The sequence below is a fragment of the Lutra lutra genome, chromosome 2 (genome assembly GCF_902655055.1).
Source record: "Lutra lutra chromosome 2, mLutLut1.2, whole genome shotgun sequence".
Lineage (NCBI taxonomy): Eukaryota > Metazoa > Chordata > Mammalia > Carnivora > Mustelidae > Lutra > Lutra lutra.
The window spans coordinates 170,289,515-170,308,540 of record NC_062279.1 but is presented as its reverse complement, the minus strand read 5'-3'; positions in this window follow the sequence as shown (position 1 = coordinate 170,308,540).

The following is a 19,026-nucleotide window of genomic DNA, read 5'->3' as shown; positions in this document are numbered from 1 at the left end:
GCTCTCTCCCTCTTTCTCTAAAATAAATAAATGAATCAATCTTTTAAAATAATGGACTTGTGATGAGAAAAAGACAAACCAATATTAAAGTTGAAGACTACAATGCTTCTGTTTCATTAGTGGATAAGTAAAACAAGCAGAAACTGAGGGTACAGTTGATCTGAACAGCACTAATAACTGATCTAATTCAGAATTTTGAGTACTTTATTAACAACAGTAGAATAGGGAATCCTGGGTGGCTCAGTCAGTTAAGTGTTTGCCTTCAGTTCAAGACCCTGGGATCCAGTACTGTGTCAGGATACTTGCTCAACAGGGAGCCTGTTTTTCCCTCCTCTTGTTGCTCCCCCTGCTTTTGCTCTCTCTCTTTCTGAAAAATAAGTAAATAACATCTTGTGGCCGGTGCGACGACACGAGCAGGGTCGAGAGGGTAAGAGAATGGAGAGAGAATAAGATTTGTAAAGAAATGAGGACAGGAGGGACACAGTGGATGATGTTCAAGCAGTGCCAATTTTATTCAAGGCTGTGAGGCATTATATAGCTAACAGAAACAATTATAAGGAAGGATCTATTTTCGGTTGATTGCTCATACACACGTAATATTCACATGAAAACCCTTAAGCTTGTACGAAACCCATTTCCCAAGCGCTGGTGGTGGATCTTGTGACGCCAGTAACTTTTGTCTACTTAGCTAATCTTTAACTAGCAATTTATGAGCTTACAATGGTGCAATTTATAATCCGTGCAAGTACAGGGAAATCTTGTAACAGTTAAATGTACAACCCAGTTTGCCTCTTAATACATGCAGGCAGTCACGTCAGCGAGTCTTAGGGTCATAGCTCAGGCTTTTTCTCAAGCACAACTCAACTGATATTCAGGAGGCATGAGTCAGGGCCTGGTTTGATCCCTCGCCTCTAGCTGGGTCTGTGGCTGCCTACACCTCTTAAAAAGGCAAAAAAAAATAAAAAAACAGTAGAATATATATTCTTTTTAAATTTGCAGGAATTATTAACATGTATAGACCTCTATGAGTCATAAAACACATTAGCATTTTTTAAAAATTGAAATATTATAAAGTATGTTTTCAAACTACAGTGGAATTAAAGAGAAATTAACAATATAAAAATAGTTAGAAAATCCCCAAATTTAGGGTATTAGATAATATACCTGAAATTAACAAAAGGAACAAAAAATAAGCCTTGAGAGAAATTGACTTATTTGAAATAAATAAAAATAATACACCTTACCAAGCTTTGTGAGGTTCAGCAAAAACAGCAATTAGAGGCAAACTGTATGTGTATTTTAGAAAAAAGAAAGGTATAAAATCTTAATCTTAGTTACCAGCTTAGCAAACTAGAGAGAAAAGAGGGAGATACAGGCCTCCAGTTATGGAATGAGTAAGTTGTGAATATAGAAAGCAGAGCATAAGGAATACAGTCTATGATACTGTAATTACAAAGTAATGGGACAGATGATAGCTATATTTGTGGTGATATAGCATAATGTATAAGCTTATCAAATCACTAGCTGTACACTGAAACTAATGTAACATTGTGTATCAACTGTACACAATTAAAAATTAAAGTAAAAAAAAAACAGAGGAAAATAAATAATAAAAATCAAAGCAGAAATCAAAAGAATTGAAAAAGTCAATCAACAGAGAAAAGTAAATGAAACCAAAAACTGGTGTTTTGAAAAGATACACAAAATTGACAAAACTCAAGTCAGGTTAATCAAGAGAAAAGAGAAAAGACACAACTTTTGAACTTCAGATATGAAAGATAAGTCATCACTAATGATATCACTGACATCAAAAGGATAATAAAAGAGAACTATTAACAACTCTGTACCCCCAATTTTTATAAGTTAGATGAAATGGACTAGTCTCTTGAAAGTCACAGAATTCCAAAACACTTTCAAGGAAAAATAAATCAAAAAATGTTTTGGGGAGAGGAGTCAAGATGGCGGAGAAGTAGCAGGCTGAGACTACTTCGGGTAGCGGGAGATCAGCTAAATAGCTTATCTAAAGATTGCAAACACCTACAAATCCAACGGGAGATTGAAGAGAAGAACAGCAATTCCAGAAACAGAAAATCAACCACTTTCTGCAAGGTAGGACTGGCGGAGAAGTGAATCCAAAGCGACGGGAAGATAGACCGCGGGGGGGAGGGGCCGGCTCCCGGCGAGCGGCGGAGCAACGGAGCAAAATCAGGACTTTTAAAAGTCTGTTCCGCTGAGGGACATCGCTCCAGAGGCTTAACTGGGGTGAAGCCCAGGCGGGGTAAGCGCGGCCTCAGGTCCCGCAGGGTCGCAGAAGGATCGGGGGTGTCTCAGTGTCGCAGAGCTTACCGGTATTAGAATGGGGAAGCCGGCTGCAGAGACAGAGCCGAGGAGTGACTCTCAGCTCAGGGTTGCCTTGAACCGGTCGCAGGCTCGGTCAGCTCGGAGCGCGGCCGGAGGCCAGGGTGACGGGAGTCATTTGGTGCTGTTCTCTGGGGGCGCACTGAGGAGTGGGGCCCTGGGCTCTTGGCTCCTCCGGGCCGGAGACCGGGAGGCCGCCATCTTTATTCCTGTCCTCAGGACTCTACGGAAAGCGCTCAGGGAACAAAAGCTCCCGAAAGCGAACCCGAGCAGATGACTCAGCGCGGCCCCGGGTAAGGGCGGTGCAACTCCGCCTGGGGCAAAGACGCTTGAGAATCACTACAACGGGCCCCTCCCCCAGAAGATCTACGGGAAACCCAGCCAGGACCAAGTTCACCTACCAAGGAGAACGGCGGAATTCCAGAGGAGAAGAAAGCAAAGCACGGAACTCATGGCTTTCTCCCCATGATTTTTTAGCCTTGCAGTTAATTTAATTTTTTTTTCTTTTTCAATTTTTTTTTCTTTTTCTCTTCTTCTGCTAAATTTTTTTTTAACTTTTACCGTTTTCTTTTTTTTAACGTTTTTTAAATAGTTTATCTAATATATATATATTTTTTCCTCTTTTTATATTTTTTCATTATCGGCTTTCTTTTTTTTAATAGTTTTTTTTTTTCTTTCTTTCTGAACCCCTTTTTATCCCCTTTCTCCCCTCTCACAATTCAGGATCTCTTCTGATTTGGCTAAAGCATATTTTCCTGGGGTTGTTGCCACCCTTTTAGTATTTTACTTGCTCCTTCATAAACTCTTATCTGGACAAAATGACGAGGTGGAAAAATTCACAACAAAAAAAAGAACAAGAGGCAATACCAAAGGCTAGGGACCTAATCAATACAGACATTGGTAATATGTCAGATATAGAGTTCAGAATGATGATTCTCAAGGTTCTAGCCGGGCTTGAAAAAGGCATGGAAGATATTAAAGCAACCCTCTCGGGAGATATAAAAGCCCTTTCTGGAGAAATAAAAGAACTAAAATCTAACCAAGTTGAAATCAAAAAAGCTATTAATGAGGTGCAATCAAAAATGGAGGCTCTCACTGCTAGGATAAATGAGGCAGAAGAAAGAATTACCGATATAGAAGACCAAATGACAGAGAATAAAGAAGCTGAGCAAAAGAGGGACAAACAGCTACTGGACCATGAGGGGAGAATTCGAGAGATAAGTGACACCATAAGACGAAACAACATTAGAATAATTGGGATTCCAGAAGAAGAAGAAAGAGAGAGGGGAGCAGAAGGTATATTGGAGAGAATTATTGGAGAGAATTTCCCTAATATGGCAAAGGGAACAAGCATCAAAATCCAGGAGGTTCAGAGAACCCCCCTCAAAATCAATAAGAGTAGGTCCACACCCCGTCACCTAATAGTAAAATTGACAAGTCTTAGTGACAAAGAAAAGATCCTGAAAGCAGCCCGGGAAAAGAAGTCTGTAACGTACAATGGTAAAAATATTAGATTGGCAGCAGACTTATCCACAGAGACCTGGCAGGCCAGAAAGAGCTGGCATGATATATTCAGAGTACTAAATGAGAAAAACATGCAGCCAAGAATACTATATCCAGCTAGGCTATCATTGAAAATAGACGGAGAGATTAAAAGCTTCCAGGACAAACAAAAACTGAAAGAATTTGCAAATACCAAACCAGCTCTACAGGAAATATTGAAAGGGGTCCTCTAAGCAAAGAGAGACCCTCAAAGTAGTAGATCAGAAAGAAACAGAGACAATATACAATAACAGTCACCTTACAGGCAATACAATGGCACTAAATTCATATCTCTCAATACTTACCCTGAATGTTAATGGGCTAAATGCCCCAATCAAAAGACACAGGGTATCAGAATGGATAAAAAAACAAAAACCATCTATATGTTGCCTACAAGAAACTCATCTTACACCCGAAGACACCTCCAGGTTTAAAGTGAGGGGGTGGAAAAGAATTTACCATGCTAATGGACATCAGAAGAAAGCAGGAGTGGCAATCCTTATATCAGATCAATTAGATTTTAAGCCAAAGACTATAATAAGAGATGAGGAAGGACACTATATCATACTCAAAGGAACTGTCCAACAAGAAGATCTAACAATTTTAAATATCTATGCCCCTAACGTGGGAGCAGCCAACTATATAAACCAATTAATAACAAAATCAAAAAACACATCGACAAGAATACAATAATAGTAGGGGATTTTAACACTCCCCTCACTGAAATGGACAGATCATCCAAGCAAAAGATCAACAAGGAAATCAAGGCCTTAAATGACACACTGGACCAGATGGACATCACAGATATATTCAGAACATTTCATCCCAAAGCAACAGAATACACATTCTTCTCTAGTGCACATGGAACGTTCTCCAGAATAGATCACATTCTTGGTCCTAAATCAAGTCTCAACCGGTATCAAAAGATTGGGATCATTCCCTGCATATTTTCAGACCACGATGCTCTAAAGCTAGAACTCAATAACAAGAGGAAATTTGGAAAGAACCCAAATACATGGAGACTAAACAGCATCCTTCTAAAGAATGAATGGGTCAACCAGGAAATCAAAGAAGAATTGAAAAAATTTATGGAAACAAATGATAATGAAAACACAACAGTTCAGAATCTGTGGGACACAACAAAGGCAGTCCTGAGAGGAAAATATATAGTGGTACAAGCCTTTCTCAAGAAACAAGAAAGGTCTCAGGTACACAACCTAACCCTACACCTAAAGGAGCTGGAGAAAGAACAAGAAAGAAACCCTAAACCCAGCAGGAGAAGAGAAATCATAAAGATCAGAGCAGAAATCAATGAAATAGAAACCAAAAAAACAATAGAACAAATCAACGAAACTAGGAGCTGGTTCTTTGAAAGAATTAATAAGATTGATAAACCCCTGGCCAGACTTATCAAAAAGAAAAGAGAGAGGACCCAAATAAATAAAATCATGAATGAAAGAGGAGAGATCACAACGAACACCAAAGAAATACAGACAATTATAAGAACATACTATGAGCAACTCTACGCCAACAAATTTGACAATCTGGAAGAAATGGATGCATTCCAAGAGACATATAAACTACCACAACTGAACCAGGAAGAAATGGAAAGCCTCAACAGACCCATAACCAGTAAGGAGATTGAAACAGTCATCAAAAATCTCCAAACAAACAAAAGCCCAGGGCCAGACGGCTTCCCGCGGGAATTCTACCAAACATTTAAAGAAGAACTAATTCCTATTCTCCTGAAACTGTTCCAAAAAATAGCAATAGAAGGAAAACTTCCAAACTCATTTTATGAGGCCAGCATCACCTTGATCCCAAAACCAGACAAGGATCCCAACAAAAAAGAGAACTACAGACCAATATCCTTGATGAACACAGATGCAAAAATTCTCGCCAAAATACTAGCCAATAGGATTCAACAGTACATTAAAAGGATTATTCACAACGACCAAGTGGGATTTATTCCAGGGCTGCAAGGCTGGTTCAACATCCGCAAATCAATCAATGTGATAGAACACATTAATAAAAGAAAGAACAAGAACCATATGATACTCTCCATAGATGCTGAAAAAGCATTTGACAAAGTACAGCATCCCTTCCTGATCAAAACTCTTCAAAGTGTAGGGATAGACGGCACATACCTCAATATTATCAAAGCCATCTATGAAAACCCCACCGCAAATATCATTCTCAATGGAGAAAAACTGAAAGCTTTTCCACTAAGGTCAGGAACACGGCAGGATGTCCGGTTATCACCACTGCTATTCAACATAGTACTAGAAGTCCTAGCCTCAGCAATCAGACAACAAAAGGAAATTAAAGGCATCCAAATCGGCAAAGAAGAAGTCCAACTATCACTCTTTGCAGATGATATGATACTCTATGTGGAAAACCCAAAAGACTCCACTCCAAAACTGCTTGAACTTGTACAGGAATTCAGTAAAGTGTCAGGATATAAAATCAAATGCACAGAAATCAGTTGCATTTTTCTCTACACTCAACAACAAGACAGAGGAAAGAGAAATTAGGAGTCCATCCCATTTACAATTGCACCCAAAACTATAAGATACCTAGGAATAAACCTAACCAAAGAGACTAAGAATCTATACTCAGAAAACTATAAAAGTACTCATGAAAGAAATTGAGGAAGACACAAAGAAATGGAAAAAATGTTCCATGCTCCTGGATTGGAAGAATAAATATTGTGAAAATGTCTATGCTACCTAAAGCAATCTACACATTTAATGCAATTCCTATCAAAGTACCATCCATTTTTTTCAAAGAAATGGAACAAATAATCCTAAAATTTATATGGAACCAGAAAAGACCTTGAATAGCCAAAGGAATATTGAAAAAGAAAGCCAAAGTTGGTGGCATCACAATTCCGGACTTCAAGCTCTATTACAAAGCTGTCATCATCAAGACAGCATGGTACTGGCAGAAAAACAGACACATAGATCATGGAACAGAATAGAGAGCCCAGAAATGGACCCTCAACTCTATGGTCAACTCATCTTCGACAAAGCAGGAAAGAATGTCCAATGGAACAAAGACAGCCTCTTCAATAAATGGTGTTGGGAAAATTGGACAGCCACATGCAGAAAAATGAAATTGGATCATTCCTTACACCACACACGAAAATAGACTCAAAATGGATGAAGGATCTCAATGTGAGAAAGGAATCCATCAAAATCCTTGAGGAGAACACAGGCAGCAACCTCTTCGACCTCAGCTGCAGCAACATCTTCCTAGGAACATCGCCAAAAGCAAGGGAAGCAAGGGCAAAAATAAACTTTTGGGATTTTATCAAGATCAAAAGCTTTTGCACAGCAAAGGAAACAGTTAAAAAAACCAAAAGACAACTGACAGAATGGGAGAAGATATTTGCAAATGACATATCAGATAAAGGGCTAGTGTCCAAAATCTATAAAGAACTTAGCAAACTCAACACCCAAAGAACAAATAATCCAATCAAGAAATGGGCAGAGGACATGAACAGACATTTCTGCAAAGAAGACATCCAGATGGCCACCAGACACATGAAAAAGTGCTCCATATCACTCGGCATCAGGGAAATACAAATCAAAACCACCATGAGATATCACCTCACACCAGTCAGAATGGCTAAAATTAACAAGTCAGGAAAGGACAGATGCTGCCGAGGATGCGGAGAAAGGGGAACCCTCCTACACTGTTGGTGGGAATGCAAGCTGGTGCAACCACTCTGGAAAACAGCATGGAGGTTCCTCAAAATGTTGAAAATAGAACTACCCTATGACCCTGCAATTGCACTGCTGGGTATTTACCCTAAAGATACAAACATAGTGATCCGAAGGGGCACATGCACCCGAATGTTTATAGCAGCAATGTCTACAATAGCCAAACTATGGAAAGAACCTAGATGTCCATCTACAGACGAATGGATAAAGAAGATGTGGTATATATACACAATGGAATACTATGCAGCCATCAAAAGAAATGAAATCTTGCCATTTGCGACGACGTGGATGGAACTAGAGGGTATCATGCTTAGCGAAATAAGTCAATCGGAGAAAGACAACTATCATATGATCTCCCTGATATGAGGGAGAGGAGATGCAACATGGGGGGTCGAGGGGGTAGGGAAGAGTAAATGAAACAAGATGGGATTGGGAGGGAGACAAACCATAAGTGACTCTTAATCTCACAAAACAAACTGAGGGTTGATGGGGGGAGGGGGTTGGGAGCGGGGTTGGGGTTATGGATATCGGGGAGGGTATGTGCTATGGTGAGTGTTGTGAAGTGTGTAAACCTGACGATTCGCAGACCTGTACCCCTGGGGATAAAAATATATGTTTATAAAGCTGTAAAAAAAAAAAAAAAAAGAAAGAAAGGATGAATCCCCAAGTTTTGTAGCAACATGGACGGGACTGGAAGAGATTATGCTGAGTGAAATAAGTCAAGCAGAGAGAGTCAATTATCATATGGTTTCACTTATTTGTGGAGCATAACAAATAGCATGGAGGACAAGGGGAGATGGAGAGGAGAAGGGAGTTGAGGGAAATTGGAAGGGGAGGTGAACCATGAGAGACTATGGACTCTGAAAAAACGATCTGAGAATTTTGAAGGGGTGGGGGGTGGGAGGTTGGGGGCACCAGGTGGTGGGTATTGTAGAGGGCACGGATTGCATGGAGCACTGGGTGTGGTGCAAAAATAATGAATACTGTTATGCTGAAAAAAATAAAAAAATTAAAAAAAATAGGAAGAGGATTTTATATATTTCTAAGTGATTGAAAAAGCATTCCAGATACTGCAATAATAAAATATAATAAATAAAATAGTGAAATAAAATACTAAAAAAAAAAAATGTTTTGGTTTCAGATGATTTCACTGGTGAATTCTACCAAACATTTAAGTAAGAAATGAAAGTAATATATGGCCTCCCAAGTTTGTGAATGTGATGTTACTTGAAAAAGAAAGGATCTTTGAAGGTGTAATTATTTTAAGAATCAAAAATGAGATCATCCTGAGTTAGGGTGGATCCTAAGTGAAATGACAGTGCTCTCAAAAGAGAAGAGAAGGAAGAGATAGGAACAAAGCAGGTGTATAAAGATGGGTACAGAGATTGGTGTTATGTAGTTTATGTTGTCCAAATATGTCAACAACAGATTCTAAACATTATAATGAAAGCAAAAGGTTTTTAATAGGTCACCCAATATAGTAAATAAAGAAGAGAGTTGTAAAGCTATCTGATTTCAAAATAAAGCAGGCGCCTTGTTGGCTCAGTTGGTTGGGTGACTGCCTTCAGGTCAGGTCATGATCCCGGAGTTCCAGGATCAAGTCCCACATCAGGTTTCTTACTCAGTGGGGAGTCAGTTTTGCACTCTGACCCTCTCCCCTCTCACACTCTCACTCACTCTCTCTCTCTGAAATAAATAAATAAAACCTTAAGAAATCTTAAAAAGCCCTTAAAATAAAACTACAGTAATCTGAAGAGGTATTGTCCAAAATATAGATACGTAGATAAAAGTATAGATACAGAGATCAAGAAGTCATTCTGAAAGCAAACAATAAACCCACACAGATATAGTTAACTAATTTTTGACAAAGAAGCAAAGGCAATTAACTAGAAGAATAATATTTTTTCAATAAATGATGCTGGATCAAGTAGACATTCATAAAAAACAATAATGACAGGGGCGCCTGGGTGGCTCAGTGGGTTAAGCCTCTGCCTTCGGCTCAGGTCATGATCCCAGGGTCCTGGGATCGAGCCCCGCATCGGGCTCTCTGCTCTGCAGGGAGCCTGCTTCCCTCCTCTCTCTCTCTCTCTGCCTGCCTCTCTGCCTACTTGCGATCTCTCTCTGTCAAATAAATAAATAAAATCTTAAAAAAAAAAAAAAAAAAACAATAATGACAACTGAACCTAGACAAATACTTTTGTGACTTTCATAAGAATTAGCTCACAATGGATTATAGACCTAAATAAAAAAGCAAAAAGCTATAAACTTCTAGAAGAAAATCTAAGTAATGTCGGGTTTGGTGATGGATTTTTAGATCCACCCCAAAAGCATAATCCAAGAAAGAAAAAAAAATGATAAGTTGGACTCTAATAAAATTAAAAATTAAAAAAAAATCTGGTCTGCAAAGGACAAGCCAGTGACTATAAGAACATATTTGTTAAACACATATAGGACTTGTGTCCAAAATGTATGTAGAATTCTTAAATGTAGAATTCTTTGTTTTTTTAAGATTTATTTATTTATTTGACAGAGAGAGAGATCACAAGTAGGCAGAGAGGCAGGCAGAGAGAGAGGGGGAAGCAGGCTCCCTGCTGAGCAGAGAACCCAATGTGGGGCTTGATTCCAGGACCTGAGATCATGACCTGAGCCAAAGGCAGAGGCTTAACCCACTGAGCCACCCAGGTGCCCCTTAAATGTAGAATTCTTAAACTCAAATATAAAAAATGACCCAATTTAAAACTGGACAAAAGATCTCAACAGACACCTTATCATGGAAAATACACAGATAGCATTAAGCACATGGAAGGATATTCCACATCTTTTGTCATTAGGGGATCACAAATTAAAACTGCAGTGAGGTGCTACTTATGACTATTAGAATGGTTAAAATCCCCAAATTGGACCATAACAAATGCAAGATAAGCTCTTGTTTGTTGCTGATGGAAATGCAGAATGGTACAACTACTTTGGAAGAGTGTTTGTCAGTTTTATACAAAGCTAAGCATTGTATCATACACTCCTATGAATCCTGCTCCTTGGAATTTACCCAATGGATCTGATAATAGGCACACACAAAAGCCTGTACTCACACGTTCATAGACATTTTACTCATAATTGCTAAACACTGAGAGCGAGCAAGATGCCCTTGAATAGATGAACGGATAAATAAATTGTACTACTCATTTAAAAAAATTGTATTCAGTGATAATAAGAAATAAGTTATCAAGTCACAAAAAGATGGATGAAATTTAATTGTTTTTACTAAGTGCAAGAATTTGCCTTGAAAATGCTATATACTGTTTGATTTCAATTATATGACATTTTAGAAAAGGCATAATTATAATGACAGTAGAAAGTTCGGTGGTTGGTTGAATTTTGGTGGAAGGAAAAAATGATTGAATAGGTAAAACTTGGAAATTTTAGAACAGTGAAACAATTGTGACACTAATTATAAACATATGACTGTTTGCATTTGCCAAAACCTATAGATATTTACAGTACAAAGAGTGAACCTAAATGCATGCAAATTAAAAATAAAATATTTAGGAGCTCAGAGGACCCAGAGAGAAATGCAGAAGATGATAGAACTGTATTTTCTTACAATCTTTTTGTAAATCTAAAATTCCACTAAATATAAAGTTTTAAATGTCTAATATGTCTGTCCAGACAACTGTATTATATCATTGGTTAGCAATGCTTTTCATTTCCATATATAAAGTTAAATGTCACATTTCAGAAACTATTAGAATTTAGTGAGTTTTTTAAATATAATTTTAAATGATAAGTTTTTTTAATATTTTATTTTTTTAAGTAATCTTTACCTCCATCATGGGGCTTGAATTCACAACTCTGGAACCAAGAGTTGCGTGTGTTACCAACTAAGCCAACCAGGTTCCCCTTAAATAATTGTTTATATAAGCTCTTACAGAAATCTTTGCTATCACATTTCATCACGCATAGAAATGTAAAGCAAAAGTGCTGATGAAGTATTTAAAAATAAGAATTTATTGTTTCACTATGTACCAGTGCAGGAGTCTGAGATATAAACAATTGATTGCTGCCCTTGTTTAGGGTCCTTCTCTGACAATGTATTTAAAACAAAATGAATTTTTAAATAGTGTATGGGCAGAAGTAAAAGATAAAGCATTTGCTTAGTGCTTTGTCATTTAAAGAAGGCAATAGATTCTTTTCTGTTCCAAACCTACCTTCCTTTTTCTTTCTTCTTCAGGTAAGTTACATGTTTGAAATACAGTTATTTTCTAAGTACTCTACAAGGCTAGATGGGCTCTCAAAGTCTTCAACCCATAATTAATTATAAACCATTTCATCAGTGATAAAAAGTGTGAGAAAATAGTTTAATCTCCCTGTCCCTCTGGGGACTGAATTTAAGAAACATTAGACTTTAAACACTGGGCATCTATGGAACCACAAGATGGTATGGAAGCTTCTTAAATTTTTCAAATAAGATGCAGCTTAACTTTGTCTTTGCTGCTATCTTATATCATCTTTAACATTTCCAACTAGAAGTCATAAGGTCAAAATAAATAGGACAAGACAAAACAAAATGAAACAGCAGGAAAAACTATGTCTTGTCCTTATTAATTGTAGGTGCTAATAAAAATGTGATTGAGGCATCATACCTTTTTTGGTTTTCTAACATCATGGTGAATAAATAGCTTCAATGTATTTTTTTATTTTTTGTAAACTTATTTTATTTGTGTGTGTGTGTGTGTGTCCCAAGATTCATTGTTTATACACCACACCCAGTCCATGCAATACATGCCCCTCTTAATACCCACCACCAGGAGCACCCAACCCCCCACAGCCCTCCCCTCCAAAACCCTCAGTTTGTTTCTCAGAGTCCACAGTCTCCTATGGTTTGTCTCCCCCTCCAATTTCCCCCAACTCCCTTCCCCTCTCCATCTCCCAATGTCCTCCATGTTATTCCTCATGCTTCAGTGTATTTTTAAAACTAATGCAAATATTTATTTCCCCCTAAAACTTACCTTTCAGAAAAGTGTGTCTTGTTTATTGAGTAATACAAGAGATTTCTTATTACCAAAAATTTAAAATAGGCTAAAATATTTTAGATTTAGAAGCTATTTAGCTTAAAATAAGCTCAAGCAATCCTAGTGCCATTTATAGAGGCAACAGAGTTTTGTAGACATTAATCAGTGGAGCAGATAAAATGGAAGACCAAGGAACTATCAGTGACATAGCGATTACTTGAGTCTGTAACTTGACATATTTAGTATAATATTACATTGTAAACAAATCTTTCATGGTTACTTTAAAAAAAATCAGTAAATGTTGACATTTTTGAGATCACAAATAAACATATATGGATGAGGGTGCCTCGGTGGCTCAGTGGGTTAAGCCTCTGCCTTCGGCTTAGGTCATGACCTCAGGGTTCTGGGATAGAGTCCTGCATCCGGCTCTCTGCTCGGCAGGGAGCCTGCTTCCTCCTCTCTGCCTGCCTCTCTGCCTACTTGTGATCTCTCTCTGTCAAATAAATAAATCTTAAAATATATATATATATATACATATATATATATATATATATATATGGATGAATGAAAAAATAAAACCCTACTCTTAATGAGTATTTATGAATTTGAAATGTATTTACAGTGAGAGAATAATACATGATTTCCACAAGTGCTGTATCTCAGATTGTTTAGACATATAAGGATGATGCACTCTAAAAACTATTAGATGACTCCAAAAAAAGTCTGAGTGATACTGATGACATCATGTGTATAAATAATTTAAATAAATTTATTTTATGGTAAATACAAAAGGTATTTCCAAGTTCACATTCATGTAATTAAAATATGTTCCTAAATTAGTAACATTGTTTTTTATAAGCAATTTTACTATTTTCTTGCATCTTTCAACAGTTACATATTTATGTTTGATCAAATATTTTGAGACTTACATTATAGGAAAATGGGGCATTTTTTATAGAACGTTGTCTGAAATTATGGAATAGAATGCACATGTGTATTGTGTTAGTCTGTACATGAGTGTAACAATGTTTATAATAGGGAAACATTTTACTAAAGCGCAGGCTAGGGAATGATGCAGGCTAAATTTTGATTCTAAAGTTTAGAATTCTGTCCTCTGATTTGACCATATGTCTTCCAAAAGAAACCATCAAAGTGCTGCCCTTGCAGGTAGGACAGACCCAGTATTTGACGGAAGAACATGAACTATCATTATTACTAGGTCAAGTATTACAACTGCCTTTAAGATTTAAAGATTTGGGAACAAAGAAGAGAGATCAAATGTGAACAAAGAATAAGGAATTCACAAGAGAGCTTTGTTTCACATACTATTTTGTATGAGGAACTATAATTGTCATTCATTTGTCAGTTAACATTATTTAACTTTGAGAATTAAACTGGAAATGTTACTTACATTCAGCTTTGATTGAAGTGAAGAAGCAGAGAGGGGAAAGGGTCCATTGTTCACTACTCAGAAACCATGAGCAAAAAAATTATAGGACACATCTACCATTTTGCTGCTCATTGTAGTGGCAAGATCTATAAATCAGAGTTGCCTTATAGCCATGACACAATTGACTGTGGGCCAAGAAATTGGTTACATGGACCTCATAATAGTCACTAAGCCATGTAGGAACATCCATGAAAAGATTCTGGGCTGTATAAGCCTTTGTGTGTGTGTGTGTGTGTGTGTGTGATTACTTATTTGTCCACTAAACACAGTATTTACATCATAAAATTATAATTGTAAAAAATAAACATAACCAAGTGTTAAAAAAGCAGTATCAAAGGGTGTATAATATGAAAACTGGTGCATTCACTGCAGAAAACAGTATGGTGGTTCCTCAAAAAGTTAAAAATAGAACTACCCCAAGATCCAGCAATCGCACCACTGTGCATTTACCTAAAGAATACAAAAACACTAATTCAAAAGGATACATGCACCCCTCTGTTTATGGCAGCATTAGTTATAATAACCAAATTATGGAAGCAGCCCAAGTGTCTGTGGACCAATGAATGGATAAAGAAGATGTGGCCTATATAACATAATAGAATATTACTAGGCCATAAAGAGAATGAAATCTTACCATTTGCAACAACGTGGATGGGGCCAAAGAGTACAATGCTAAAGGAAAAAATTAGTCAGAGAAAGAAAAATACCATATGATTTTACTCATATGTGGAATTTAAGAAACAAAACAAATGAACAAAGGGGAAAAAGGAGAGAGAGAGTTGTCATAATGAGCACCAGATACTGTATGGAATTGTCAAATCACTATATTGTGCATCTGAAACTAATAAAACACTATATGTTAAAAAAATAAAATGATCTACCATCAAAAAGCATATATAACTTAATTATCTCCCTCATACTTTCTAAATTAAATTTCTTTACCTGAACCACAGAGCTTAGACTGTAATCTGAGTAATTATTTTCCCATTTCTTTCTACAATAGTATGTAACTAGTATCACTATAGACTAAAAAGTGAGGGGTTAATTCATTGTACACATGGATATGTTAGGACACTAGTGATGAATTCTTTTACAGAGAACTCCACTTTAAAAAATATTGTTGCTTATATATCCCTCCAGCTCCCTTCTTGAATAGACTGTTTTCACTTAAGGGCATAAGCGTCCACAGGCTGTAATGTATATACAAGGACACAAGTGTGTGAGAATGTATACATACATATGAGTACATACATGTATGTATGTGTATGCATGCATGGCTGTACAGCTTTTTACAAATGTCTTAGAGACTGCACACTGAAATAAAATCTCTAAATAAAATTGTAATTAGGGACGCCTGGGTGGCTCAGTGGGTTAAGCCGCTGCCTTCGGCTCAGATCATGATCTCAGAGTCCTGGGATCGAGCCCCGCATCGGGCTCTCTGCTCGGCAGGGAGCCTGCTTCCTCCTCTCTCTCTGCCTGCCTCTCTGCCTACTTGTGATCTCTCTGTCAAATAAATAAATAAAATCTTTAAAAAAAATTGTAATTATATTTCATTACAGAAAAGCAATTTTTCAAAAACATACTATTTTAAATTTTCCAACATGCATTTTATGTGATTGATGTTGTCTTATACCACTGTGTCAAGAACTGTTGACAATATTGCTCTCAGGGGTGCCTGGGCGGCTCAGTGTGTTAAAGCCTCTGAATTCAGCTCAGGTCATGATCTCAGGGTCCTGGGATTGAGCCCCACGTTGAGCTTTCTGCTCAGCAGGGAGTCTGCTTCCTCCCTCTCTCTCTCTCTGCCTCTCTGCCTACTTGTGATCTCTGTCTGTCAAATAAATAAATAAATTAAAATCTTTTAAAAAAATATTGCTTTCAAAACATTTTTCCTAAACTATGTGGAAATCAGAGTGAATCTAATAAACAAGATTAATTAAAATACTGTTGTATTTGATAGGTAGTCACAAGTCCAATCTTTAATGTATTCATCCTATATCTCTATTTCTGCAGCACAATTGGTGGAGTGGTTGTTCTATAATATAGTATAGATTCTGTTTAATGTTGCATAACCAGTTAGAAGTATTCTCTGCAGCTGATTTTGAACAAATGACCTTCTTCATGGGTGCTAACTTAAATTAGTACAAACCATTGCTAACTGATCAAATTAAAATTTTAACAGTACTTTTTAAAAATAGTGGTTAGTGACTAGTCAACTAGTTTCAGTCTCTCCTTTAGATTTGTCTTGCTCTATCCAAAAACTTAATTCATTTATGGACAGAAAATAACAAATCTAGTATCGGATTCCACAGACTCTGAGGAAATATATAGGATGTATACTTCCTATTTGTATTTCAGGAAGTACACAGACCATATGTCCACTACTTAAAGGAATAGATATCTAAAACTGGGGTAATTGATTACATGTATCTCATTCTCATAGCACAATTTTATTTCTAATATATTCTAATGACTACCATTCTAAAATAATGCTTGTCTCTTATTTAAATCCCTGAACCCATCTAGCCATTTCAACCATTTATTCTTTTGATGATAAATTTTTTGTGAATCAAATTTATTCATACAATAGTAAGCAGCTGAAATAAAGTTGCCTTTTTCAACTTAAAATTTAAATATTTTTGTGAGTCTAATTTTATAGTTCTTGTCATACTTAGGAATATTTCATTAACTGAAAATGTTACATGAAACAAAAAAGTTGAGTATAAATTTTTCATAAATATATTTAACATTTACAGTTTAGAAAATGTCTTATCTTTTTTGTTTATAGTCTCATAGGATTTAGAAACCAAGAGGGACCTTAGAAATCTTCGCAGATGAGCCTGCTAATTCACAGATGAGGAAACTCACAGCTGCTTAATGACAACTTATCCAGGTCTTGGTTCAGTGCTGTTTCTATCATAGTGTATTTGCCCACATTTTAACACTTTTATTTGACCTCAAAGAAAACATTCATTCCTGACATTAGTGTTTCTCAAATCCCAGAACACAAAGGACTAAATTTTTTAGAGTTTTTTGTGAGATTTGATGTTAAGAATTCTTAGCTTTGAAATTATCAAGAATTTTTTTAAAATGCTATAAGCATATTATATATCACTTGGTTAATTGTAGCCAAATATAGGCAAGTGATTTCAGCGCTTCTATTCAGAGTTGTGTTTAGTATCATTCAGATGCCAACTATTACTGATTTAATGCCTTTCATTGCATGAAATAATTTTAAAAATCAGAAATTTCGGATTCTGTAGCTCACTGCAGTTGAATATTGATTTTATGGAATGTTTTCCTGAGTTATTAGAACTGATAAAGGCTGTGTGAAAATTATGTTGTTACATTATAAATCATGATGCAGTCATGCAAAATTTAGGAAAATATTCTTGAGAATAATATATGCATTTTTGTTCATCACTATAGTTCTGAGATAGGTCTCAGCACTTGAATTGATATGTATATTCCATAACCCATTGTTGACATTTAATTAATATGAACAGCTATTTAAATTTATAAACAGTATCATTTTGAAAAACTGTTCCTCATCATGGTATCAGAAAAATGCAAATTAAAGAAACAATTGACTATCAAATACACCTATGAAAATGGACAATATCTGAAATATTAACAACATCAAATGCTGGGGATGATGTGGAGCAACAGAAACACTCTTACACTGCTTGTGGGACTGCAAAATGGGATAGCCACTTTGGAAGACAATTAGGTAGATTTTGACAAAACTAAACAAACTTCTAACATGTAATCTAGGAATCATTCTCCTTGGACCTTACCCAGTGGAAACGAAAACTAATGCCCATACAAAAAACTGCACATGGATATTTATATTTGATAACTTTGAGATAGTTGTTAATATTTTGCCCTGAGTAATTTTTTCAATATTGTATGACTCTGGATTTGCAAAATAAGCTTAAGAAATCTTACACGAGGAACTAATACTCTTGCCCAAACGAAATAAATAACTATCCAGAGAAATTATGAAAAAAATTAAAATGAGAAAGAAGATTACTGAGCTTTCTGTCTGGTTAGTCAGTCAGGTTATCATTGTCTTTCATTGTCTTCAAGCTTTTTTTTTTTTTATTATTTGACACAGAGAGATCACAAGCAGGTAGAGAGGCAGGCAGAGAGAGAGGAGGAAGCAGGCTCCCTGCTGAGCAGAAAGCCTGACATGGGACTCGATCCCAGGACCCTGAGATCATGACCTGTGCCAAAGGCAGAGGCCTTAACCCACTGAGCCACCCAGGCGCCCCATCTTTAAGCTTTTTATACCTTTTATACTTTTTATACCTAATAACATATAACTGCTAGGAGTACAAATGACCCTTCTCCATAAATATGAAAATAAGTTGTCTTGTAAAAGAACAACAAATCCTCTCCACTACCAAAACTTCCTTTTTTCCCCCAAAAGGAATTTTGTATCAGCTTCCAAATTTATTTAAGTATTATTGAGCAATTGGTACTCTGAATCCTCCTGTGGACAAACCACCGCCTCTGTTATTATTTGAGGATTTAAAGAAATCTTTGACATATGTTTTATTTTATATTGATACAAGAGTCATGACTTTATCTGTTAAAAAAGATTGACCTTTAACACCTCTTTTTTGGCTGGCATTGTGTTCATGAGATTCGTTCATATTATTACACATAGATGTAGATCAAGTTAGAACTACTTCATTGTCAATAATTTAGTAACTTTTTCTATTTTAATGAGAGTTAACACACTTTATTTTGTTATGTATTCAGCTGATAACTTTTATTTCTTAACATGCAAAGTTTTATCTGGTATAGCAGGTAAATTATTATAATCTGATATACCTATCTATATAAAAGTGTCAAAATAATCAGTTGCTTTCACAAATAATTTGAGAAATATTTTAATATATTGGTGTATAGAAAGAGAATTAAAATTAATATGAATGTA